Genomic DNA, 26,811 nt, shown 5'->3' with positions numbered 1-26,811 from the left:
GTATAATTCGTTCATGTATGCGACTGAAGGACATTCGTCAATCCATGCTAATGGTTCGTAGAATTGGAATACCTTTATGTACAGTCCACAGCAGAAGTAATGTGTGGTTTCAGTCATGGGTATGTTCTGCTTCTGAAGCCTAGGAACGATTAGCCAGACTGCAACGAGACTTTAAATGTAGCTTACATGTATCTTACCCTTGCAGCTACAACTTTATATATTGACGTCTTCTTTTCAATCAGTCCGCATTTAAAAATCGTCGGTCAAAGCCATCCGTTGAAATTGGTAAGACCACACATTACTTTAGCGGTGGGCTGTACCATAAACTAAAAGTAATAAACTAAACACCAAATGTCCTTGGCATCAAACATAAATGACTTTCGAACGTAGGCGACTTGTTAAAAAAAGGTTTTGGAAAAGGTATAAAGATCCGCATAAGTGGATCCGATCGTGATAGTTTGTAAATTATGCAAATAAAGATCGCCTTAGGAGAAATTGCCTCATATTTTCGTTTTCGATGCTCTTCGAATCCAAGTTTTATTTTGGCTCAAGTGACCGGGCAAACAACAAGCATGACCATACGTTCCAACATGCGTTTATCCTTAAAATATTCAAGTGAAACCAGTAAACGATCAGAAAAAAACACACTGCTCTGGCTCGAAGCTTTCGATGGACGCAGTTTAAGAGCTGAGCTAGCTCGTAGATGGGGAAAGAATCAATAGACTGCGACGGCGACGACGGCAGAACCCAACTCGTTTCAGCCGAGTCGGCAAAATTCACGCACCACCAGCCTGAACGACTAAGTTTCCGCACTGCATTCCGTACCAACAAGTTTTAATTAAACGGGAGGCACGAATTAAATCAGAAGCTGATGAAATCGTCCCTAATATCCATCAACGTATAATATAGCGAGATTGCCCAATTTCCATGGAGAAGCGTGCTTCCGTCCTCTAACGGTCGCCCGAGCGTAAATGGATGAGTAATATGTAGTGATCGAAAATAGTCGCAGTTCCGCCTATTTCGTGGGAAAGTGAATGTGCGCTCAAGTATAAACGCTAATGACTTCTAATCAAGATGCGAGGCAGCTGCATAAAACAATGGAAGCCGAGCCAATTTGTTTCTACGGATCCGAGACGCGTTATTAGGGCAGGGTTATGGCCGGATAACTGGGCGTTTTATGCGCCCCGCAGCTATCATCGAGCAGCCCAGGATGAGATCAATGAATATCATTTGCGCTTGATAACTTAACTCCGTCACGTACCAACAAGACAAATGCAAATGAAACAATTATCAATGGATTGCCCCGGTGTCAGCCAAATGGACCTGTTACTCAGATAGATTAGTTCGAGCGAAGAAGCGTTCTCCATCACACCCATAAAACAACGTATTGACTTTAAATGACTTGATCAGGCATCTGTTTGGGACACAAGCTTATTTTACTTGGAAGGATATATGTAGCATCATGGGCTGAATTAGAAGTAATGAAAAGCTTGAATATCATAATTGACATATGGGTGGAAATCCAAGGTTCTATGTTGATTTCAACGAGGAGTAATTAATTTTATTGATGTTTGAGGTGTTGCTAAGCTATCAAAACACATAGTGAATCATTTCAATAAACCCCCAACCATATCCTTATCATAAGCGGAAGATGCGGAACTTCTGAACAGTGCAAAGGAAAAAATCAAGCGGAGATCCAATATGTTGTGCTCGTTAATGGATGCTGCACAACAGAGAGCAAAGGAGATCCTGCGACACATAAAGGGGAGTTTGAACTATTTTCTGCTTGTGGAGTTCTTTTGATTTGGTTTGTTGGATTAATTCTGCGGTCCATATGGGTGTGGAAAGGAAATACAGAGCCCATCAAGACAGATGCAAATGGCATTGATATGCTAATAAAGGAGGAAACTTATTGGTTTGTTATTGATTTTGGTCCACTACATGGTGCATCAGCGGGTCGGATTTCCGAAACCAAAACACAGACGAACAAATTGTCAAGTGCGGAATACATAGGCCATATGAGGCTGCATTAGTATGGCATATCATGAGGAGTGAAACATGGGCTGCGATAAAACAAAATATATGCTGGCGAGTAAAACCATATGGTTGTAAATTGTTCAGCGGACACATATATTGCTCTGAATGTCCCTGAAAATGTCTTTGAATGTTTTGTTGGTCATAGGAAGACCTGGTGATGATAGGATAAACAAAATTAGTAGGGTCACAGCCATACAATGTTCCGTAGTACTTAGGGAGTGCCAGGACTACCTCTCAAATTCGCTGGGCGTTCAGAGTCGTTTTCTATGTACTCCCACAGCATGCCTTTCGAGGAACGGTACCTACAGCTTTCCATCTTACAGGCCCTCTGTAGAAGCGGGCTCTTCCTAGATGAATCAACTGGCCCTCCGTGACACACGGCACGACTTCTGCTCCAGACGTGACAAGACGGCGACGGCACGGACGGCGTGACGCGACGGACGGATGTCTACGGTCGGTGCCCCGCCTCTGTCCCCGCCCCACCCCGCCCGTCCCCTCCCGACCCCACCCGTCCTCGCTCGACCCCCGCACGTCTTCATTCCCACCTGTTGGTCCGATCGAGGCCGGTACGGGAAGTACTGGTACTGGGACATCTCCACACCGGCCGGCGCGGCAAACTCCTGCATCGGGTACATGGCTGGTACTCGGTCACCAGTGGGGTACCGCGGGTCACCGTTGGGGCACCGCAGGTGGCCGCTAGACGCGGATGATCACCGGTAGAGGCGGTATGTCACCTCAGGTCACTGCAGACCTCCACAGGTCATCGGAGGCCACTAAAGGCTATCACAGGTGACCCCAGGTCACACCCGCTCCCTGCCAGCTGCTGGTCACCACCCGGAATCACTGGGCCGTCGTGTTGTCGTTTGCCTACCACCACAGGTCACTACCAATCGCGCGTCACCGGCGTCTCCCGGTCACCGGTCACTCTCGGCGGCGCTCACGGGTCACGGTCACGGTCACGGGCGGCCAGCCGGCGGCGGCGCGGCGGTGTCGGCGGCGGGGGCGGACGGACGGACGCGCGCGCCGGCGGCCACCGTCTGCCGGCGGCTCTCGGCTCGCGGCCATGGGTGGCCCTGCCGGCCGCGCCGCACCGCAGAGGCGGAGTTTGGCGTCTTATCTCTGTGGCGATCAGCGCAAATCAGGTTCTGCCTGTGACGGCTCGGCGCGGTGACCAGCCGCTGGCCGGCCGAGCCTGGCGCAGTCCGCGCGCCGCCGCCGCCGCCGCCGGTGAGGGCGATTTTTGACGCCGTGTTTTGACGCGTCGGTCGGGCTGCCCACCGTCGCACTCAGTAACACCGGCAAACTGCCGCGGCCCGGCGGTCGGGCGCTGCTGTCCGATGGCGACCTCACGATTCTTTCCGCACTTTTGCGTCTGGTTCGCCGCATTTGTCGTCCGCGGCCCAGCCGGCCCTATAATCAGCCGGCTTTTTACCAGGCCGACGCGGCTCGGATCGGTCGCGGAAAGTTTTGACCGTTTTTGCGCTGTCGTTCGCCGGCCACCGGCTGACGGCGGCCAGAGAGCTGGGGTGTGAGGACGCCACGCAGCGCTCCATAGAGCGTTTCGGAGTCCTAGGAAGCTCTTAGAACTAAGATTATGTGAGGGAGGGAGGATTTGGAAGCGTTTTGGGTCGTTTAGAGGTGCTCGGCAGCCTTCCAAAGTGCTACACAGGCGCTCTGCGTATGTGATTGTTTGCCAATGTTTGAGTTTGTTTGAGAGCGTTTGCGATCCTTTGGGAACGAGTGTTTAAGATTGCTCGGAAGCGTTTGGAGGCAGTCAGGTAGCGTTTGGTTATGTTGTGTGCGTGGGATAAGGTCACAGTTCCTGGTAGCTATTGGCGTGGGAGCCGACAAGTCTCGCCTAGCGCAAGGTCTGAGCACGCAGTCACCGGTTGAATGCTCAAATTCCTTTGACACTCACTGAGCTCTCAGTTCTCACCATGCAGAGCGGGTGTCCATTCTCACCCATTGGTTAGGTGTGGACCTCATCAACGGTGACGTCCGGAATGAACAGTCATGACTCATGCGTCGCACTTCGCATCATGTTCGCAAAGTGCTTCTATATGCATATAGCGCTTCACTGTTAAGTATTGGACGCCTCTGGGATTATAACCAAAAAGTATATTGGAATGATGAAAACAACTCCACTGATGTTGCTTCTTTGGTGTCTCGGTGAGATTCAATATCAGCTTTAAAACCACGATCTCATTAGCTCCCCTTCAATGCCAGGGATGCTACTCATTTCACTAAATTCGAATATTGCAAGATCGCATAGCCATAGGTACCCCAAATGTTCCCTCTAGATTCGACGGTGGTTGGTTCAATGTGAAAAGAAAAAAACAACCGCAAACGGTATCCACTCGAAGTGGAACAATTTCATTTGTTAAAACCCAACGACACAAACCCCTAAACGCGGTAAGACAATACTCTAACAAGTAACAGGACATGCATTTTCATCAAAACAGACGCGCAGTTCTTTGAATTAAGCTGGGCCTTAACTTCAAAATGGCTCAAATTAATTTCATCTAATCTTTCGTGATTCTGACGTCACCGTCGCCGCATGGCCGCCAAACTTCTTAACGTCTCACACAATTTTACTTACAAATTAAGTGGATCATGCAGTACGGTGCTGTTAAAATGGCGCCTCGAATGCAAAAGCTTGCTAGGATATACTCATCAATTTGCAAAAACATGGCCGACACTGGAATGGCGAGCAGCTTACCCATTAAGCAGACCTTTTTTTGTTAGCCTAAGATCCTTACCTATGTTATCCCGCGCAGAGTGGTGGTTTGATTCGTCTGAGGACTGCAAACTTCACCCACGCAAAGAAGCTGATGGTGCTGTAAGACTCAGATAAAAATGCGGAGCTAGCGGTGCCTCGGCTTTGGATATGACTCCCACAAGCCTTATACAAAACTAACTGCGAGCATTTCCAGCACACTGTCACTTAAACTTACCATACAGCAGAATCCAATCAATATTCTAGATGACAGCATGAGCGACTGGCTGTAACACAAATGAACCAAACATAATTGAAACATGGACGCCAAACAACAATTAAACATAAAAAATGCAAACAGCATCGCGTATGCCTGCAAATGTCATTAGCGAAACAAATGTCGACTTGTCACGACACTTTGTTCCACTAGCGTCGTTCCCATGATACAACATAACTGTACGAATTACTTGGCCTTTCGTACTTGGCCTTTGCTGTCCATCCGTTGAGACCAATGCAAAAATGATATACCTGTAAAGTACTACGTATATGAACGGCAGCATTGTGCATTGAATTATGTCTCTGCAGATAAACTCTACCTCCACTGAGCACCGGATAACCCATCCTAACGCTACCGATGTTGCTGTTTGATACATTTGCTCTGTATATAACGACCAATTTGAACCTTTCAGACAACCAGTTACGACATTTGAGCTGTCGGCATTCCACAAAGGCGACCATCAAGTGTTCATAAATGCCGCGCTACGAAGAATCATCGCATCGCACCACAAATCAGGCGTGAAGAGCACGAATGTCCAGCCTCAGGATGGGGAAGTTGCTGGCGTTCGTGACGCCCGATCCAGGTATCTCATATACCGTGCCAAGGACAAACACGTTACGATAGTGTAAGCAGGAAAGACGGTTCGGGCATGTCGCACATCGCGCGGCATGTGATCCCTGTATTGTGGGCGATTTAACAAGATATCAGCGCTCTTACCACTAAAATACTTGTAAAACAAACCTTAGCAAACCGATAGTAATCAACACGAATAATGAAGCCATTTATTAAACAACAATGAAATGGCTATCAATGCCAACTAACTCCGATTAGCGTATAAAGGAAAAGATTGTTAATTGCAGTCAGATAATTTTTAGTGTTAAACAGATCAGTTTGCACTTGCGCATCGAAATGCCTATTCATGGACATAATTACAAACGTCATGATATGTTCACAGTGCTAACGTTTGCCATTTTCTTCGAATATGCTCAGCGGCAGTCGTGACAGTGTTCATTTATCATATTTGTTGTAAATGAATTTCTTGGAGCGTCTATTTTGAAGGGTTCACTCCTTGCGGTCTCCTGGCGACCCCCACGAGCTGGTGAGCCTTTCGGAAGCTGCTGACAACATGTCAAAAAGGAAGATGTCGCATCGCAAAATATCAAACGTAAAAAATCAAAATAACAGATTAAAGAAAGCAAAATAATGAACGCACATAGTTAGCATCGAAGTCTCTTACCCTCGCCCTGGCCCGGTGAGGGTTGGATTACGATGAGGACCGTAAGAAGACTAGCCTTTTTGGAAATACATCTTTAAATCATGATCGTTCAGATACTTACTTTAACAGACGACTCCAGATAAGGGTTTACTCAGTCTATGCTAATCAGCTCATTATGGGCCTGATCCTCTGCCTTCAATGCAGTAATGACCAATCCATATCTCCTTCTGGGTCATATGACGTCACACTGAAGCTGTACCCATTGACTTGACATGTGCGTGAGCCGTGCGTGCAACGGGCACGCAGGAAATCACTTCTAGTGCTTGCATACCTACCATACAGTCCACACAGTTCGTTAAAGACAGGTGCACTTTGCAATTTATTGCGAATTTCCCCTGTCATTCCGAATGACTTGTATGTTTTGTTGTTTTGATGTGGCAATATGTTGTTGAGTTAGTGATTACTTATCGTAATGATGGAGATACAAATACCAACCGCTATAGATAGTACGGCGTGTTGAACTCTAAAAATATATTTAAAAAAAAAATATCCCAGGAACAGCCCGTTTAAATAAATTATGTGCATCAACAAACATTGCGCCATGCTGCGAGGGCCAACACGCACAGAAAATGCGACTTATGGATTTCATTCCAACTCATATCTCCTTCATCACCGGCTGTTGCATAATTTGTACCTACATCCAGCATTCTAAAATACAGCTTATCAATAAACAACTTTCTTGCCTTCAATTCACGGTCTATCATTCGAAAGCTAGTTTGCCCCTCCCCTCCCCCCGTGCACTTCTAGCATCCCAGTCGCCTTGTCACGATATCTGATCCTAATGCCTCGAAAACCCTACCCTGACGACGGTACGGAACATGTCGGAAATTCCAGACTGCGTCTGGCGCAGAGCACGGGTAACTGCGATTGTGTGGCACCGCTCATGGCAGCTCACAATCCAAGCGCTCCAGCTTTGCATGCGCAAAATGGCGGCACCAGAGGATTGTATTTTGTAAATCGGATTCAATCGACTTTTGAATTTAATGTTTACAATTCAAAGGTCAGTTTTCCGCTACTCTCGCCCACTCAAAGCACTTCGTCTCGTAAGGGCCACTTAACCCGCGCCCTGCTGGGGGTCCTGGATTTCCACGCCCTGCTGGGGGGGGGGGTGTTTGAACACCCCCCCCCCTTGTAACTCGGCTCCTGGGCCACGTAGCGATACGCGGAAGGCGGCGTTCGAAAGAGCGTAAAAAATAATGACGAAATCACTTCGGTCAATTTTTTGGTCAGGTCAAAGGTCAGGTCACCAGAGCAGTGGCGGATCCAGGATTTTCACTGGGGAGGGGCTGCAGGTCATAATTGGGCGCCACGCCCCGGATGGGCGCCATAGTCGCATCGTATTGGCGCTGAAATATTGGCGCCCAGTGGCCCTGACAAGAGGCGCCCAGGATCAGTATGTACAGTGACACCACACGATTGGAAATATCGGTGCGGAGCGTACTGAAACGACGTTATTCGACTGATTTTTGCATCCTAGTCCTAGTATGCGGCACTCCGATGAGTTGCGAATTGAAAATTGGCGCCACTGCGCCTTCGGCGCAGTGGCGCCAGTTTTCCTTGGGTGGGGGCTGCCAGCCCCCGCAGCCCCCCCCCCCTGGATCCGCCACTGCACCAGAGGTCATTGAAGGCAAAATTTCGCCGATTTCCAGGTCGAATGTCGAAAATTTCCAAGAAGCCAACGCATAACTCGGGAACCAATAGAGCTACAGCGCCGCGGAAAAGCGCATTCGATAGCCCTATTAACGCCCTTTCTGAGTAATTCTCTCAGATTTGACCTAAGGTCAACGGTTTTGCCTGCAGGGGGCAAAAACTGCAAAAAATAGCCGATATTTTCGAAAACAGTTTTTCTGCAATAACTTTTGACCCAAGCCTTGTACGAGCTTACTTTTACCGGCATCGTGTTCCTCTCGTCAAGACGCATCGAATGAACTATAACTTGACCTTGAAAGGTCAACTTGAAAATTTGACCTCAGGTCAAGGTCATGACCTGACCGGAAAGGGTCATGTTGCATATCAGTCGATCCGTATCGTCGAGCTGAACACATCTAAGGTGTTTTCATCGCTCTAGCATGCCTCTATCAAAAGTTATTTGCGAAAACTGTTAGATACCATTCGTGACCTAAGATGACCTCAGGGCATAAACAAGGGTCACGGACACCATTTTCAAGTTCAGTGTGTCTAAACCACTTGTAATTCGGTGTTTGGGAGTGTGTATAATGTCTTTCATCCAAAAGAGGCGCATTTCAATTTTCTCCCATTGACTTATAATGGGGAGGTCGCAAAATTGACCTGACCTTAGGTCATCGATATCAAAATTCTGAGATATACATTTTGTACATGCTATTGCTCTTAGCAATCGCTGAAAGTTTCAAAGCGATCGGTCACTCGGTGTAGCTATGACAGACATTGAAAGTTTTTATGAGGTGAGGTCACTTCAAGTGACCTGGTGACCTGACCTTGAATGACCTTGGTCTGAAATTTTCACAACATGTGTAGAATTGATGTATGATAAGGTGTACCAAAAACGGCGGCGCTCCGCGCCGCCGTTTTTGAGATATTTGCGAAAAACCACAAGGGGGGTGTTCAAACACCCCCCCCCAGCAGGGCGCGGATTAAATACGATTCTGAGCCTTCTAGAACGCACAGTTATAGTGATTATGCCGACATAAGTTGGGTCTCAGTTCAGACCAGGACCTGGGTGATTAGCATTACGCCAAAACGCAGACGTGGCCGGGCAGAATCTCAGCAGTGTGCTGTGACAGGCATTAGGTCACTGAGCGGGCCCGGCTAGGAATGGACACTAATCCATTACCGTAACGGATCGATAACGGTCCATGGAGGCGACATTTACACATATACGGCAATAGCAGCGATCGTTATCACTCAGCAAGTCACACCAGGCCTTCCACGTTATCGACTCAGGCGTGGTGTTTCATGCGGGCGTTGCTGACAGCATAACGACAAATTGCAACCTTTCGTGGTGAAGAATATAAGAGAAATGAAATATCGATGGAGTCGATGCTTTCAAATGCTTTCAGATGCTTTCATATTGGCATATACCACATGTCATAAATCAATCTGGGATACAGCACTATGGGTTTGCTGAAGCAGGGAGCTGCATTATGAAAAAATTGTTTTGTCCTACTTGTATCAGCTGTAGCCGGGGACACTGGCGGATCCAGGCTTGCGTTTTGGGGGGGGGCCAACTCGTGCAAGGAGCCAAACCTAGGGTACCCCCAAATCCTGTTTTCTCATCGGATTTAGGCCACTTATTTTTCGTCACAGCCCTGAAACGATAATTTTTTTTAACTAAAAAAAAAATAGAGAGAGAAATGGTAGCCCACTCAACCCGTGCCTTAATATTACTTTGAAAACACTTCAAATTGCTTTTGTCGACCACCGCTCCGGGTCGGTGCTTGGCGCAGCCTTCGCGGGCTGGGAGGTGTCGGTTGAACCTCTCTGCCGTTCGGCCCCTGATCAAGCTAGAGCTCGCGGAAAAAACGAGTGTGTTGCCTGTGAGTGACGAGAGGAAGCCGATGATACCCGATTTTAAGGTCCTTGGTCATTGGTTGACCTTCCAGGGCGGTGTTTCACGGTCGCGCTGCCAGCCGCTGCCAGCGCATTCCGCGAGCTAAGGTCAACCTTCGGTAGTGTTGTAGGTATAGGCTAGTTGATGTCTCCATGGAAACCAAAAGTGCCAACAGCGCTGGCAGCGTGCCGTGAAACACCGCCCAGGTCAGGTCACAGACCCAAAAGACGGGAAAATCAGGGCCTGTCAGAACCTCCTAAAGTAAGGCTGTAATAGATTTTTTTTGTGCTGATCACGAATTTCATGTTAGTTTGGATCATAGATGATGTCTTCATGCCTTTAGGCCATGTCGGGGCAGGCCAGGTCAGGTCAACCAGGTCAACCAGTACTTATGGGCGTCCGTGTAGCAGGTGTCCGACTACCACTGGCAGCTACGTAACATGATACGAAGGCATCAAAACTACTTCGTAAATGTTCAAATGGTTGCTAAATGCTAAATTCAAAATCAGCTAAACGAAACTATCCTAGAAACATGTTAAACTCGGAAAAGTGCACCGAGGTCATCAAAGGTCAATGACCTGACTTGACCCTAAGGTGACATTGACACCTACCACAATGGTTGGGACCAACATCATTTCACATGTTTGAGCGTTTTAAACCACGAAAAGACTGTAAACGAGCGGATAATGTGAGCCGACATACGCGGAATCGCGATTCCGGCCAAACATGGCCTCAAACATGGCCAAACATATGGTGCGTTCGGAGAGGCACATTCCACGTGGAATCCGTGGAATACTCCATGCGCGCGGAACATTCCCGGAGATTGGCCGTTCAGAGAGATACGCCTCCGAACGCGGCACGGGGAATATTCCAGGGGACGGTGAATATTCCATGCTCTCCGAACGCACGGATAGTCTCGAGAAATAGGCCACAGGTCAAAGGTCACTTGGGTCAGGGTCATGAAATTTTCAGACTTTGTCAACATGAGGGTGCTAAAGTTTCGTCGCGATCGGATTCATGATAACTTACACGATAACTTCACGCGTCGATCGAGAGGTAAAGTATGCAATAAGAACTTCTTGGGTGAAGACGAGACCAACACTCAAGCTCACATATTTTTAATGATACGGTAGTTTCTACCTACTACGCTACTTTCTCACATTCATATTTCTTAAGTGTTTTTGGGGGCCAAAATACATGTTGCCCCCTTTCAGGTTTGGGGGCATGACCCCGTGGCCCCCCTGGATCCGCTAGGCCGAAACTAACTAGGCCGTTTTCAAACGGTCTGATATTTCAGGTCATGGTTTGCAAACGGCCGGTGTTTTCAGGCTGTTTCATATACCCTGACTGGGCCAGGCCGTTTGCAAACGGACAATTTTCATACGGCCTGTAACATATATTCATATTTCACCATCTGTCGCAGCATCAAATGCTGATGTGGTGCACTCAAAAGCCGGAATTGGTCCTTGGATGCCGTAAGGAGTGGACCCTTTTAAGAAATAAGTGACCCGACTGACCCCTTAGAGATTGGCCTGAGCTCTGACCGAAATAAGTCTTTTACCGTTTCACGGGAAGGGACAAAAAGGTCCCTGATATGCTTCTTGTACAATTACCAAACAAAACAAGCTTTTCAACGCCAACTCAGTGAGTGTTCCTAAAAAATTATTGCGCATATTCCGTGAATGAAAAATTGCGGGGTCATGTCAGGTCAGGCTGCCAGAGCAAGTTTGTTAACTTGACAGTTCAATCGATATGTATGCAATAAGACCTTCTCGGGTGACGACAAGACATGAAGACACTTTATGAAGGAAGCTAGTAAACCAGGTAGTTTCTCCATAGGCGCGGGAACCGGGGCAGTGGGGACAGCTTGCCCACCCCCCAACTATGGGGCCGTGGGGGCGGTGCCCCCACAACTTTCAGACGGAATACCCCATTTTTTTTGCAAATGTTTTCTTTTTTTGTTGAAAAAAGCCAAGGGATGAAAAATAAGTGGCCCAAAACCGGTGAGAAAACTAGATTCGGGGGGACCCTAGGTTGATCTCTGTTATGGTGTGCCCCCCCCCCCCAGTCTGAAAGTAGTTCCCGCACCCCTGAGTTTCTCTACGCTATTGAATCACGCCGGTGATTCTAACTTTTAGATATCTACTACGCAACCTTCTCACATTAATTTTTCTTCAAGCGTTTTGGGAGGGGGGCCAAAAGATATGTTGGCCCCCCTTTCAGGCTTTTGGGGGGCCATGGCCCCGGTGGCCCCCTCCCTGAATCCACCAGTGGGGGGCGGTGCCACCACAACTTTCAGACGGAATACCGCCCTTTTTGCAAATGTTTTCTTTTTTTGTTGAAAAAGCCAAGAGATGAAAAATAAGTGGCCTAAAACCGGTGAGAAACTAGATTTGGGGGGACCCTAGGTTGATCTCTATTATGGTGTGCCCCCCCCCCCCCAGTCTGAAAGTAGTTCCCGCACCCCTGACTTTCTCTACGCTATTGAATCACGCTGCTGATTCTAGTAGGTATCTACTACGCAACCATCTCACATTAATTTTTCTTCAAGCGTTTTGGGGGGGGGGCCAAAAGATATGTTGGCCCCCCTTTCAGGCTTTTGGGGGGGGGCCATGGCCCCGGTGGCCCCCCCCCCCCTGGATCCGCCAGTGGCCGGGGATAGGCACCGGGACAGCTGTAGATTGCGGAACAGCTCTGGAATAGCTCTGGCACACCTTTGGGACACCTCTGGGACAGCTTTGGTACAGCTCGGGACAGCTCGGGCTCATTACTGTGGACCATGTGTGTGGTGCCAGCCAGCCGACAGCAATTACCATCCGTTCGGCGCTAAAAATCACTACCGCCCCTCACCTGCCGGGGGGGGGGGGAAGGGGACAGACAACGGGGAGGGCACGGACAGGTGACGGTACAGGGGCCCGGTCAGAGGCAGGCACGCCGCGCCCTGCCCATTGTCACGGCTAGGGACGCCACAGGGAGGCGGGAGGGGTGCCAAGCGACGGTTCACAGCCAAGCTACCCCGGCTAAACGGACCATTCTCCTGACCTAACTCGATTTGTCGGAGATGGGTTATCCCGCTAGTTAGGCACTAGGCAGGTGGCAGTTTCGCAAGAGGGTTGAACGAGCAGACCCGAGCTGGGAGAGGAGCTCTGCCGTCAGCAGGCGGACGGGAGCTTCGTGACCGGACCCGCCCCATCTCTACCCTCCCGGCTGGCGAGCGGAGAGCTGCGACAGCTGCCGAGCTGGAGAGCTGCAGCAGCTGCGACAGCTGCGCCGGCGGCGCCGCGGCCCTGGGAAGCAGGCGGGCTGCCCCGGGCGGCCGGGCAGAGTGACCGAGGGGGCCCGGTCACGCACGGAAGTGACGGTACGAAACGGTGCCAGACTGTCAGCTCGGGAGAGCCGGCTCATCAGAGGGCTGGAGTGTCCGCCGGCAGCCGTTGTCTCTTCATTGGAAGTCCTCAGAAGTCTGAGCAGAATAAAACTCACAAAGAGACGGACGAGATTCAGTGATCAATCGGAAGTAGTTATTTATGAACAGAGTCCAGTTAGAGTTCAATTGCAAGGAAATCAATCATTACACTGCATATGATGGACGATCATATTGTAGGTATTTCGGACAGGAGCTGGCACTCAGGGAATTATACGTCTCAAAACGTGGCAACATAATTGAGCAATGAGCAGCCGATTGCTCAGACAAGCGTCTTCGAAGCGCAGGTGCCGAGTTCTTGGTAAGATGGAACATAAGTAGTGTTTGAAAGCGAATGCACCTTGCATATATGTTCCTTGAAGAGTCGAATATTATCCATAAAAGTCACAAATGCCTGCGGTTCTGGCGTCGGCATCACGCGGTGGGTGGCTACTAGTACCTTATCCTCATGGACACTGGACAGCGACCATTTTTCAATCACAGCTAAGCCTTCTTTTCCTGGTAATCTCTCGTTTATTGATGCTAATTTGACATATTGCCGAGACAAGGTAACGCCTCTGATGTCTCCCTCTTGGGATACAGCTAAATTAGGACCGCGTGTCCTAGCCCACTGGGCTGAGCCCAGCCTGCACTGCCATATGCATTGGGATAGATTTCATGAACTGAAATCACATATTTGAGTTTGATAAACCGCGCCGGGACTTATAAAAATGATTCTATTGCACTTAGCAAGCACGTTAAAAGACGTTCACTATGGAGATAAAAATGCATCAAAATGCGGAACAGAAAGTATTTCACTGATAATTTGGTACGATAACTTAATTTCCACGCCAAGCTTTGTGTTGAAAGATCACGGATACACCTAGTTAACCGTGTATACCTGTCATTCACTGGAAACCCGTCAACCCCTATCAGCCGACCACTAACTGACCACAATACTACCCTCGCGCATCCGCTCAATGGCAATCACGCCACACACTGCCTTCTTTACACACAGCCATCAACTCCTGCAGGAGCTGGTATCAGCCACTTGATTGGCCATTAGCCATACACATACGGTCGTGTGCTCAGCCGTAAAATCGGCCCTCCGGCAGTCGGCCCGTATCAGCTGACCGGGCTGCGGTCAGTGGCAGTGAGCACTCCCGGTGCATCTCGTATAATGTGCCGTTAGTGTTACCAGCTACTGGGAGCAGGCAGCAACAGCCTCCCCCGCCAGCGGGGACTAGTTGCGGTGTCGGGAGCACCCATTACCGCTGTACCGCGGTGCCGGCTCGTTCTAACGGCCGTTAGGGAGTAGTTAGTGCCGATCATCGGCCTTGCGCCAGGGAGGTGGATTGATTCAGCCAGTAAACGCAAATTGTATCTAAAATGGACAAGAAATGCAGGGAACATTTACTCTTTCATACATCTCTTCATGATAGCGCATCAGTTTCAACCAGGATGCAGGATTTATTCTGAACTGGGGGCCAGCGTCAACTTCGCGTCAACTTCCTTCTATCTCTCAATCTATTTTTTGTTCTTTCTCCTTTCCATTCACCTCTTCTCTCTCTCTCTCTCTCTCTCTCTCTCTCTCTCTCTCTCTCTCTCTCTCTCTCTCTCTCTCTCTCTCTCTCTCTCTCTCTCTCTCTCTCTCTCTCTCTCTCTCTCTCTCGCTCTCTCTCTCTTTCTCTCTCCCCTCTCTCTCTCTCTCTCTCTCTCTCTCTCTCTCTCTCTCCGTCCGTCGTACTTCGCTCTAAGTCTCTTCTCTTTCCCTCTCTTTCCATCCCCGGTCTGCCACCGTGTCGCGCCGTCCGCCGGACCCGAGCCGCGTCAGCCGGTCGGCGGCCGCCCCTCCCCTTCCCTCCCTCTCGTCAATAGGGGGCGCGCTGCCGTAAAAATGCGCCGCCCCGATTGGTCGCCGGCCGTCCCACTACACGGCCGAGGAGGGACGAACAAAAACCGGCGGCCAACGAAAAAATCCCAATGGAGCGAGGGGAGGAGAGGTAAAAATGCCCGCCGACGGCCGAGGGGACGCTCCGGCCTCGGCGGCGCGCCGGCGCGCCGGCCAGGAGCGGCATTTGGTGAGCCGGTAACAGCGGTTGGTGACAGAGGCGGATCCAGGGGGCATTTAGGGAAAGGAAAGAATAAATGGTTGGGTCAGGCTACGGAGGAATAGGCATTAGAGGTGAATCTAGTAGAGAAGAATCGAACATCAAAGTGTAATAAATAAGTCAACTGAAAGTCGTCAGCAATTGTAACGTTAACCGAAATATATAACGCATCGCTAACAAGAAAACGTCTATTTATCAACTTTTTGAACAATAAAATAAAATGAAATAAACAGGAACCATTCCAGCATCCAGAAACGACTGCAGCTTCTCATCAACCCACGATCATCTAGCATCACTGCTCTTCATCCGCCTTAGCAGTGCAGCGGCCCCATCACGGCCGCACGGCTGCACAGTGATGAGAGATGCGGCCAACGCACGGTCCACAGCCTAATGACCTCCTGTCAACACAGATGAGAGCTCGACTGATGGATCACCCCATGGAATAGAGGACGTGGTCGGCGCAGGACAAGTGCTGGTTGAAGTGCTCACTATCACTGTTGTTAGGGAGGAAAATGACAGCTGTGTTGAGTTCCAGGCGTGAAATGCATCATTGCTGTTGAAGTAATCATTTGATTGATGCAGAACTGAAGTGCAGTGAGTGGTGAGGGACTATCCAGTGATGTGCTCCGGCACATCATGCCGAGTTCAAGCAGACAGCTACAGATGCGAAAGTAAGTGCACTCATTGAAATTAACTTCCCGACTACCTAGTAATCCGTTGTCGTGTTCGATGATTTCCCAACCAACGCCAACTATGCCTGGTTCACACTGCAAAATGCTTCGGAAGATCGGGTCCGGGATAATTTTGCCTTGGTATATAGTTCATCCCGAAAGGGTTAATAAGCCGAGCTCTTTATCCAAGAATTATTATGATAGAGAAAATAAACTTTCTGACACTGCCGGGTCGGCGGCCCTCGAAATACGGCCAAATTTTGCAGATCACCCGAAAAGAAGAGCCCATTTCACATTCTTATCTGAGCCAGAAGACACTATCTGCTCTAAAATGGAAATGAGAGTCGTTCGACTTTTGATAAATGGCCCACCCGGTTCCCTCTGGCAGAGATAAGCCGTAGCACTAAGTTAGCGGCTGGGAAGGCTATATGAAGTGAAGGGGGCGTTCATCCCCCTGTTCCACCCCCAGAACGTTCACCCCGGGCAGGAGTACATTGACATCAACAGGGCGCCTAAAGCACTGCGTCCCTTGCGCTGAAGAAACGATGTTTCCTCAGTCAGCTGTGAAGCTGCGGCATACGCCTCCCCCATTTAAAGCAGTGTCACCTCCCCGTGCTTGACAGCGGTGCCACCGTCTCCGTCTCGTCACTGGCGACAAGTGGTCGTCGCCAGAGACGAACACAAGTGCGTAAAAACTGCGGAAATCATCTCATGACCTGTCATCTGCCGACGCTCGGGGCGGCCCCGGTGCCGGGTCGGCGGCCGCCACCACCGGAGGCGCTCACCTTTTTCCGAGGGCGCGCCTGGATTTCCCAGGCTGGATGACACAGCCGCGGGCGTTTTTCCCCAGTGAGTGATGGCCACTGTTGCATTGCAATTGGATATGATGCCGGAGAGGGAAGGGGCGCAGGGGACGGAGGGAGGGATCCCGTGCGTCGAGCACGCTCCCATGGCACGGAGAGAGGGGTGGGGAGAGGGGAGGTCGTCACCTCTCAGAGGGGCCACTGGCCCCGGAACTATGACTTCCTGATCTGTCAGATGTTACAACAAGAATAGAGAGGAGTCGTGTAAAAATCTAAAATGTGTCATATAATCAATATCGATATAAAAGGAAAGCATGATTTATTACAAGAGACTAAAGATCGACAACTCTTGTAACTTGATCATGCATACCTATATGCTTTTCAGGATTTTGGGCAATTAAATAGAACAAGCAGTTCGCACCACTGATGGAAGTCTGACACGTAAATAGTCTGAACTGACTTTGCCGCAGTTAACGGCTAACGAGGCTAGAAAAGTTCCGGACAGTCTTTAAATTGCTTTACCTGTTCTCTTGGCACTTTTTACATCATTAACTTTAAATGGAGCAAATCGCTTGAAGAATTCTGGTATAATGAAGCAAAAAGCTGAGAAAATGATTTTCCGGCGAACTCTTAACTTCAAAGACTGCTTAAAAGTGTGATTGGTGTGCCTTTTAATTATGAATAATGCTTGACCACGCCTAGAAATGCAAATGAGCCTTTAGAGACCAATTATTACAATATCAGAAATGGCTTACACAAGCAGTCTTTTCCTGATGAAATATTTAACTTCCATAGGCATCGTAATTAAACTGGTCGACATTCCATTATCCATTTGCAAATAACGAAAAAGCAGAGCAATTAACACAAGGTCAGCTGTTATGCTTTCCATATGTTATTACGAATATGCAGTGTGTAGTGCATCTGCCCAAACCACTCAAAAGGTGAACAACGCCATGGCGGAGCCTAATTCCAGTCCGTCTTACGCACCATCCCATCAGAACTCACATTCAATTACAACCGCTCACGCCTCAGCCGTCTCGAGACTTCACAGGAAATTACACACATTACATCAAACTCGGATTAATGTTGCGGGACCGCGGGGACGTCGGTGGAGTCGCAGGCGGTCGCAGCGATTACGACTGCCGTCCAGCCGGCGAGCGAGACGGTTCGGCCGTAACAGGCCGAGTGAAGGCGCCCTTTACGAGCGGGCGCGAGTGGCCACGAACCACGGGTGTGAACGGACGACCGGCAGCTAACCAGACGCTATTCCCGGCCGGCAAACACATGAAATATGCACCGACTAATGACCGTGCTGCTGTACTCTGCCGGGGTAACGGGGAGGGGTAATGGACAGACCGGCGCCTGGGCACCTCGACGGGACTCCGACACGTCCAGAGGTCACCGGCAGATACAGCGGGGTCACGTCAACAGGTCACGCTAATGTGTCGCCATGGAGTCGCCTCGGTGACCACCTGTGGGACGGACAAACAGGAGACAGACGTCTCTTCCTGGTGGTCACGGCTCGCGTGTGGAGCTGTGATTGACATCAGTGACATCCCCAGCTGTCCCGGACCACCGGGAGTCACCAGTGCTGCATAATTCGGCGACATGGCTGCTGCGACTGCCGGCCAGATGCCACTGGACTCGTCTCCCATCCGCCGGCCACATGCCACTCCAACGGACGACTGGTCGTCACGTTCACTGGCGCAATCGACTGACGTCTGTCTCTCTCTCCGCGTCTTCAATGAACCCGGGGGTTACCTGCGTTACCTTCAGTCTAGCGGACCGGGTCTAATCGCACAATTCGCAGAGATCTGTTCAGTGATACCCGGGTTCATTGAGTACACGCACGTCGCACATCCGTCAGAGCGCGTACGCAGACGGATATATCTGCACTGGCAGCACGCCTGACTGACTCTTACGTAGGGTAGACCGGGGCAAGTCGCCCCGCCGAGGTAAAACGCCTCACCGATGTTTCTCGGAACTGGCAAGGTTCTGGAGAAACATCATCTATTCTATAAAACGTGCACTATATGATCATTATATGAGCAGGCTGGAAAGAAATTGTGATGACTCTTTAGGAAGATATAGCCAAAAATGTGTTTTTGGAGTGATTTTTATGTTTTGTTGTCAGCTTATGCATCATGGCGTTCTTTTATGGTCCACATCAGGTTAACGACTTTTATGTATTTTGAACAACTCTATCTAACGCTTATAATGCCGGCTTGGTTCGTGTTAAATTATGCCTTGCTGGAGTGCAAGGCGTTGTTCTCTGACCGAACTACGTGATGGGGTAAAACGCCCCAGTAGGTCGCGGGGCAAAACGCCCCATGGGGCGTTTTACCTCATGTGTTGTTCGGACTACCCACTTCCTAATGTTCGGTAGCTGGCTAACAGTAAGTTTCTATGCATTTATATGTACTTTTCTCAGCAACTGGATGGCAAAGGAAGTATTTTGTTAACATTTCCATTGCAATAATTTATTATTTGGCCTTATGAGGCAGGTGAAAAACCTGCTCATACAATAGTGTTTTAGCTGAACACCTGATAGGGTGGAAGGAGCTAACTTCAGTGCCGTGCTTCCCAAGGTCTAACAGACCTCTCATATAAGATTTAAGTCAACTAGCATGTTTAACCCTCGCCCGCACATGCCATTTTCCCATCCTAGAACGCACATGGGGGGGGGGTGGTTGCCACCCCCCCCCCGCGCCATTTCGTTCCTGTTGGAGATAGAGCTTAGCAGTAAAGACCAAAAAGATTCTTTGGGAAGAGACGAATCCAATGATACCCAGTTTTACCTTCTCAGGTCAGTCATTGACCTTCCAGGTCAGGTCAAACTAAAAAATGCTGCTGTTTTGGGTCACCGTTGGATATCAAGTGCGCTGCTTATCAAATACCGAAGACGATGCTGTTTTCTGGTGCCAAGCCAGCTAGAACCTCTTTGTCACACTATCCGACCAGAATTTAGCTGCTGAGGTCATTTCAGGTCAAGTTAGGTCAAGGTCAATTATATGTGTTTGTATGTCTGTGTGTGTCTGTGTGTATACTGATGTGTGCACCGATTGTTTTTGGGTCCATATCACATGAAATCATGATCTGAGAAGCTTTTACCAAAAATGCAGTCAAAAAAACTTCACAAAAAGTAAATTCAGCTTGCCTAAAACGCAATTATCTTAGATGACCTAGGATGACCTTGACCCTGACCTTGACCCCTGTACATCGTCGAACAACATGTTCCATGATAGGTGGGAGGTAAGACTGGCAAAAAAGGCCGAAATCAGGGTGTCAAAAGCTCACAAGGCCCATGGCAAACGCAAGATGTTGAGAATTGGCCATTTGGGTCATGACATGACCTGAAAAACAAGGTCATATCTCCAAAACAAAAAATCACAGAAACTTGAAATTTTCAGTGGACATCAAGAAAGGATAGACGAGCAGCTATACGAAAAATCAGCCTTCTAGCTCTAAAAATGTTGAGTGCAGAGCAGAAAGACTGCCTGGGGGGGTGGCAACCACCCCCCCCCCATGTGCGGGCGAGGGTTAATCTTTAATCTAGAGTATGGGGCTTCTTGCCCCAGGCCGTGGGGCGTTTTGCCCTGGGGTTGGGGCAAAATGCCCCATTTGCAGCTGCTTCACAAATCACTTCCTAGCTAGGAGTCCGATCATAAGTGAATGAATTTTAGGGGTGGAATTTAAAGTAAAATGTCCAAAGAACGCATTGGGCACAAATTTAGCCTTCCAGGTGATGTGGGACAAAAGTTGTGTAGCAAAATAAATTATCTGGGGCGTCTTGCCCCAGGCTACCCTACTGTCTAGACGACGGAGGCACTGTACGTCGTGAAAAGATATTATAATCTGACAGAAATCAGAGACTCGACAATCTTGCAGTGCGGACCCCGGCCTTCGTCGCCGCCGATAATCACCTACGCCACAAAGCAGTGCGTTTGGTCCGCGATGACGCACTATTTTATAAAACGCTCGCCTCCCCAACCACCGTCCGCGGCGACCAACGTCGTCCCCAGCAGACATGGCGGGCGATAAAAGTGCGTGGGAGCGACAGCAGTGGCAGGGAACGTGTCTGATCGATCATCGCGAGTGGAGGCGGAGGGGACGGAGGCAGGGAGCCAGCCGCACAGCCTGGAACAGGTCTGCGACCGGGTGAGATATTGCAGATACGCAGGCGCAAGGAATGAAGCGAATTAGACACAGCTCGACGCACAGAGAGTGAATGTCACATTATTTTTGGTTGTGGGTTACGTAGCAGTGTAGACCAGCGCGGCAGCTGCCTGTCAGGTGTTCGCAGTCGTTTACAAAGAAAAGCAGAGATGATTTTTTTTTTGGAAAGTTGCAACAGTTAAGCAACGCCTTTCGTAGCAACAGTGAGCCCGCGGTCGGTGACATCATTATTATTATTTTTTAACTCGAGAAAAAGATTGCAAGAATGATAAAACATTATTTTTTTAGGAAATAAGGACAATCAACGGTATTATCCAGCAAAGCGATATGACATTAAAATACACTGTACCGCATCCAAAATGCATATCAATGGTTTATGGATCAGCAAATAGCGGGTGGCGTCCATGACCCTAACTAGGCATGCGAATTGCGAAACCACGTCTTGAAGAAATGTGACATAAAATAGTTCAGTTTTTGTCCTCCTGTCCTCACAGCCTTACGAACAGTTAAGGCAAAAATATTTAGCAATAGAGCACAATTCTTCATTGAAATACAAATGCAAATCTTTTTTTACTCTGCATTCTGATGAAGAGTTGTCCTTGAAATTGGCATTTGACATGTTTTTTTTCAAAATAATTATTAAACGTTTTTTTTTTGCTTAAACCTTTTTTCCAAAAGCTATGATTATAAGGTCATAAAATCTTAATTATTCAAAATATGATCCTTGCACAAGCCCTGACAAACCTGAAAAAGTGGGATAACATAAAACCGACCATTGAACTGAGCTACCAAGGATACTGTAAGACTACGTCTTCACATTTACATAAAATGAAGTTGAGGAGCCACCTCTGTTTAAAATTGTTTCAGCGATGTCGCGTCGTCCGCGATGTCGCACACCGCAGCGGGTGCCGCCGGCGCGCGGCCGCGCGCGCGGGCAGCGCGGCGGCGTGCGGCTCCACCACCGAGGCCGTGCTCCTGGCAGGGCCGGGCCGGGGCGGGGGCGGGGGCGGCGCCTGGGCGCACGACACGCCCCCGGCCGCCGCCGCCGCCGCCGCCGCCGCCGCGAACCGTGAAACAGGAGCGTGACGACCGCCGGTGGGTCCGCCAGGGACAATGGCCCGGCGACGGCGGCCGCGGCGGGCACGACGGGGTGGGAAGGGGGCTGGGACTGGGGATGGACTGGAGCTGGGCGGGCTGGATCAATTTACTTTGCAAGACCTTCAATAATCAGCTCACACCATGGGGAACATTTTTCCATTCCATCCTTCTAAAGTTTTCCGTCGTATGTATGCAAGTAGCTGATTTGAGTTTGTTCTCAAATCACAACGAAATATGTTTCCACAATTCACGCTTGGCTCTGGAAGCAGGTTGAAAAATATGCACTCAATATCTTTTGACAAAAAATAAATAAATAACAACACAAATTATTGAGCATTTCCATTCAAACAAATGTACAGAACAACTTCAAAGTGTCATTTGGGCACATTGGCGTGAGGGAGCAGCGGCAGTGGCTGAGCCAGTGTCGCGGATCCGGCTCGCTTTGTTTCGGCCCGCCCACAGCACTTGACTGGGCTCCCCGGCCCCTTAGCACCGTTCAGAAGCGGGCGGAGAATGGCTTCACAAGGCTCACCGGACCGCAGAGGCTGGGCTGCTTCCAATAGTCAGCTTTGGATAAGGCAGAATTCAGTTATAGCTCTAAAGGATGTACACTTTACAAAGGGGGCTTCAGAAATTTGTTTTTTTTTTTTGCTAGCATTCATCGAACAGGAATATCGCCCCATTCCGTGTCTACTGTTACATACTATATACATTGAAAAACCACACCGGTGTGTTCAGTAGGTATAGAATGGGATCAATCACACCACTCATGATCAGCTCCGTGTCCTCTGGGGCAGGAGTTGGAGCGTTTTTGAATGTGCTCGTACACAAAGTAAGAAGTGAACACATTCCAAAACGCTCCATTCTCGGCCGAAATATCTACAAAAACAAACACAACAAATTGGTTTGAGAGGAAACCAGTGACGCTGCATGTCGGTGACATAAAAAGATTTCTATTAAATGTGAGCAAAGCTCAGTACTTAAACGTGATAAAATATGCTTCCCTATAATATATATTCTCGCTTTTCCCTTCCTTCCCTCACATCTCCCTCATTTTAGTTCTGACTTTCTTCAGAGTCAATCTGGCTGAAATAAATTATGCGGCCCACCATGTAAGTGTGCTCCCAACTGGAAACCTGCATACAAACAGGCCTCGGTGGGTAGGGCAAGGACAAATAAGGATCGTTCCCACCATTATACGAGTAATTTGGATCTCAACGAGATGCGCTGGGTCCCTAAGAAAGTACCGACAAATTTTGAAATGCATCAGGCAGGTGATATTCAAATGAATGCGTATCAGTATGATAGTGTCAGCGTTGTAAGCCTGTCATTCTTTTCGCTTATTCGTTTTATTTCACCCCTCATTGAAGCAACAGACATTTTCATAGATGTCCACAACATATGTCTCTGAGAGTTCATTCGGATAGTTCATGCCAGTCAGCAGAAAAATGTGTTTCACTTTTGAATGGGTAACTAGAGTTTGCAGTCTTTGCATTTTTGGATCGCCTGCCGTTGTCATTGTATATCTTTGGCAAAAGATGTTGTTCTGCCTCAAATTGTGCCAACAAATGCCAAAACGGCCTGCTCAAGTAGCTTACCATATCCCTCGCCCTGGCAGGGCATTTTTCATAACACGGCCTGGCAGGGGGGGGGGTCGATGCGACCCCCCCCTCGCGATTGGCTCCTATGGCACCTAGAAACACCAAATTTGGTAGGTAGGTGGGCCCCCTGGAGTTCTCGCCCCTGTGCAAATTTGGTTGCTCTAGGTCAATATTTAGGGGGGTTTTGGGGGGTATAAATGTAAAAATTTCGCTAAAACAGGTCAAAAGTTTTTCGCTTATAACTTTTGATCTTATTACGATACAGCGAACAGAAGAGCACCAGTGAACTCAGCACGTCAAGGCGCGTCGAATGATATACTTTTTAGCTTGCTTAAGTGTACTTAAAGTTTTTCTTAAATTTTAAGTAAACTTAAATTAATAAATTAAGTTCAAGTTAACGAAATTGCATCATATCGCATATCATTCGATTCGGCTGATCACCAGGAACACAATGATACCATTTTTTTAAGCTCTAGCGTCATTACGGAGCGATCGAAGCGAGCGGAGTCTTTCCTTAGATTAACGGAAATTTCTGAGTATGAGCGGCCGGCCGGCCGGCCGGCCGTGGGGACGCTCTTCAAAAGCTAATATCTTAGGAACGGGACATCCGATTGACAAGCGGTCTTCTTTACTGAATATCACTTGGACGTAAAAGTTCTGTGGTGTGATGGCCACCATGCGTTCTTGCCAACCACCGCACGTGGCGCGTGGTAAAGTTGGACATTTTTTAAGAACCCCCAAAATTGCAACCTCAATAACGGCACAACGGTTGGGCCGATTGAATTGAAACTCGGTACACAGTTAGGTCTCCATCAGATAATTCATCTGCATGTGTTAAGGTTGGGGTGCTGCTGCACGTGCGCACGTGCAGGGGTCGTTTCCAGATCTCGAGAACGGCTGGACCGATGGCGCTCAAAGTTGGTACACGGTTAGGGACCAGTTAGTAGGGTGCCGTGCAAAAGTCAGTTGGGACCCATTTTGCACGTGCGCAGGTGCAGGGTGCCGCTTCCAGATCTCGAGAACGGCTGGGCCGATTGTGCTCAAATTTGGCACATCGCTAGAGACCGGTTAGTAGGGTGCCGTGCACAAGTCAGTTGGAGGTACCCCCTCGAAATTTCGCACGTGCAAGGCCCACCCTCTCGCTCGCTCCGTTAGTCGCCCCATAAGGCGTTATACTGGTTATGTATACCAAGTTATTGGCAAAAACGTCATTTGACCTCAGTTGACCTCATTTGACCTGACCCATGGATAAGTACACCAAACAAAGAAGTACCAAGTGACCTGCTGTTAAGTACTGTGGTTTCAAAGCACAAAAGTGATAGAACGAAGCGGATATCTCCAGTATTTTCCGAATTTAGTATTTTCCCATAGGCTTAACATTACGACGTAATGACCTCTAACTGACCTCAGGTTAGTGACCTAAAAAAAACGAACTATTTGTTATACAACTCGGTGAACTTAGCACATCCAGAAAGTTTGAAGGAAATCAGTCCAAAACTGTGAGTTGGACAGGTGCAAAAAGAAAATTGAAATTTGACCATGACCTTGTACCGGTTTTTCTGACCTGGTGACCTGACCCAAGGTCACTCGGACCTGAAATTTTCAGGTCATATGTAAAAAGGTTGCCTCATAGGCTGTGCCAAATTTGGCGGCGCTGCGCGCCGCCGTTTTTACGCTATCTTTGAAAAACCTTAGGGGGGCCGCATCGACCCCCCCCCTGCCAGGGCGAGGGATATAATCCCAAATAACGGAGACGGACAAACAAATCACTTCTTTTGCCAAACGCAGCATGAATTGCATGTTCCAAAGGCGTTTCTTAGGATAGCAAATTGGAAACATTGAAGCAATGAAGGACTTTACTTAGAAGCCGTTAAAACTTATGAGCAGTTCCCCTTACTTATCCCACTTTTCAACGTCATCGAGAATTAAAAAGCAGCTGTTCTTTTCACCAAATCCTTGTCACCAATACCTATAAAGTATGATCCTGACAAGCAAAAGTTGTTTCCTAATGAAAACGTTTAGCTCTCCTCGTTAGGCGGTTACAAGGTAAGGTATGTTTATCATGGAAACAGAGATAGCAGCAAGGAACATATAATAAATCACAGTTCAAAACACACATCCTGTGTTTTCAAATTTTATGTAGATTCTCCTCTTTGTGTGACATTAATTATCACATAGCGAGGTCGGCCTCCATGGCTGGTAGCCCGCCGATTGTTCCGTTGCACAGTTGTTGCACATACCTGTCATTGTTGGATGTGACGAGCCCTTCCAGCCGGCCATCAGCCCTATCAGGGGGCAGATCGACACCCCAGCTGCTGCCCCGCCGACCACCAGTCCACTCCGCGACCCACCCCACCACAGCGACCTGTCCCGCGGTCATGACCTGACCCCACCCCAGCCCGGCCGCCCGGCCGGCTCCGTCCCGCGGCCGTCCGCGCCGGCCCTCACTGGCCTCACTGCCGCTCTCCCGCTGCTCTCTATCGGTTCCCCTCCCTCCTCTACCCACTCTGCTGTGCAGACGGGCAGATGGCATTGGTATGGAGATGAGGGAGTCCGCTGTGCTGCCGGACAGCTGCCGCCGGGCGCATCATAACGCTGATGACCAGGCGTCACACCGCCTCCCCACCTGGACCCACCGGGGGACGGAGGGACGGAGGGACGCCGTGAGTCCCTCCGAAACTCACCTGCGGAAAGGTCGAGCCGAACTGGTGCTGCATCATCTCCAGCTGAGACGGGTACGCGTACGTGCACATGTCGCCAGCCGGACCGGTCCAAGGTTACAACAAGATCGAGTGAGGAGCGCGCCAATTTTTCCGCCGCCCGTCGCCGACTGTCGGGCGATTTTTCGCGCGGTGCCGTGGCGGCCGATTTTGGCGCGGCCGCGCGGCGCCGACTGCCGCTCGGTCGTCGGTTGGTTGGTCGGCGGCGGCGGCCGTCGTCTTGTCGCTCGTCGTCGGAGGGACGGGGCGGGAGCGGGGGCGGGGACGGCCCCGCCCGCCAGCACTCCTCCACATCGACCGGACCTCGGCGGCAAAGGCAGGTGGGACATGGACTCCGGGCATAGCGAGCACGGGCTGGAGCGGGCCGCTGTATGTTCAGTGCTGGTTCGAGAT

The 26,811-nt window shown here is 49.3% G+C and overlaps 1 protein-coding gene across 1 annotated transcript in view; it reads right to left on the bottom strand.

Annotated features, from left to right (window-relative positions):
• LOC122366898 (zinc finger protein 384-like) overlaps positions 1-26,047 on the bottom strand; it is a 52,193-nt gene extending 26,146 nt beyond the window's left edge. Inside the window, exon 1 of the mRNA XM_043339549.1 lies at positions 25,939-26,047. The gene's annotated coding sequence lies outside the window, so the exon portion shown is untranslated. The remainder of the gene's footprint in view (positions 1-25,938) is intronic.
• Positions 26,048-26,811: the final 764 nt, after the last annotated feature.

This window comes from Amphibalanus amphitrite, unplaced genomic scaffold, assembly GCF_019059575.1.
Source record: "Amphibalanus amphitrite isolate SeventyFive unplaced genomic scaffold, NRLGWU_Aamphi_draft 000838F_arrow, whole genome shotgun sequence".
NCBI lineage: Eukaryota > Metazoa > Arthropoda > Thecostraca > Balanomorpha > Balanidae > Amphibalanus > Amphibalanus amphitrite.
This window is presented reverse-complemented; position numbering and strand designations above follow the sequence as displayed.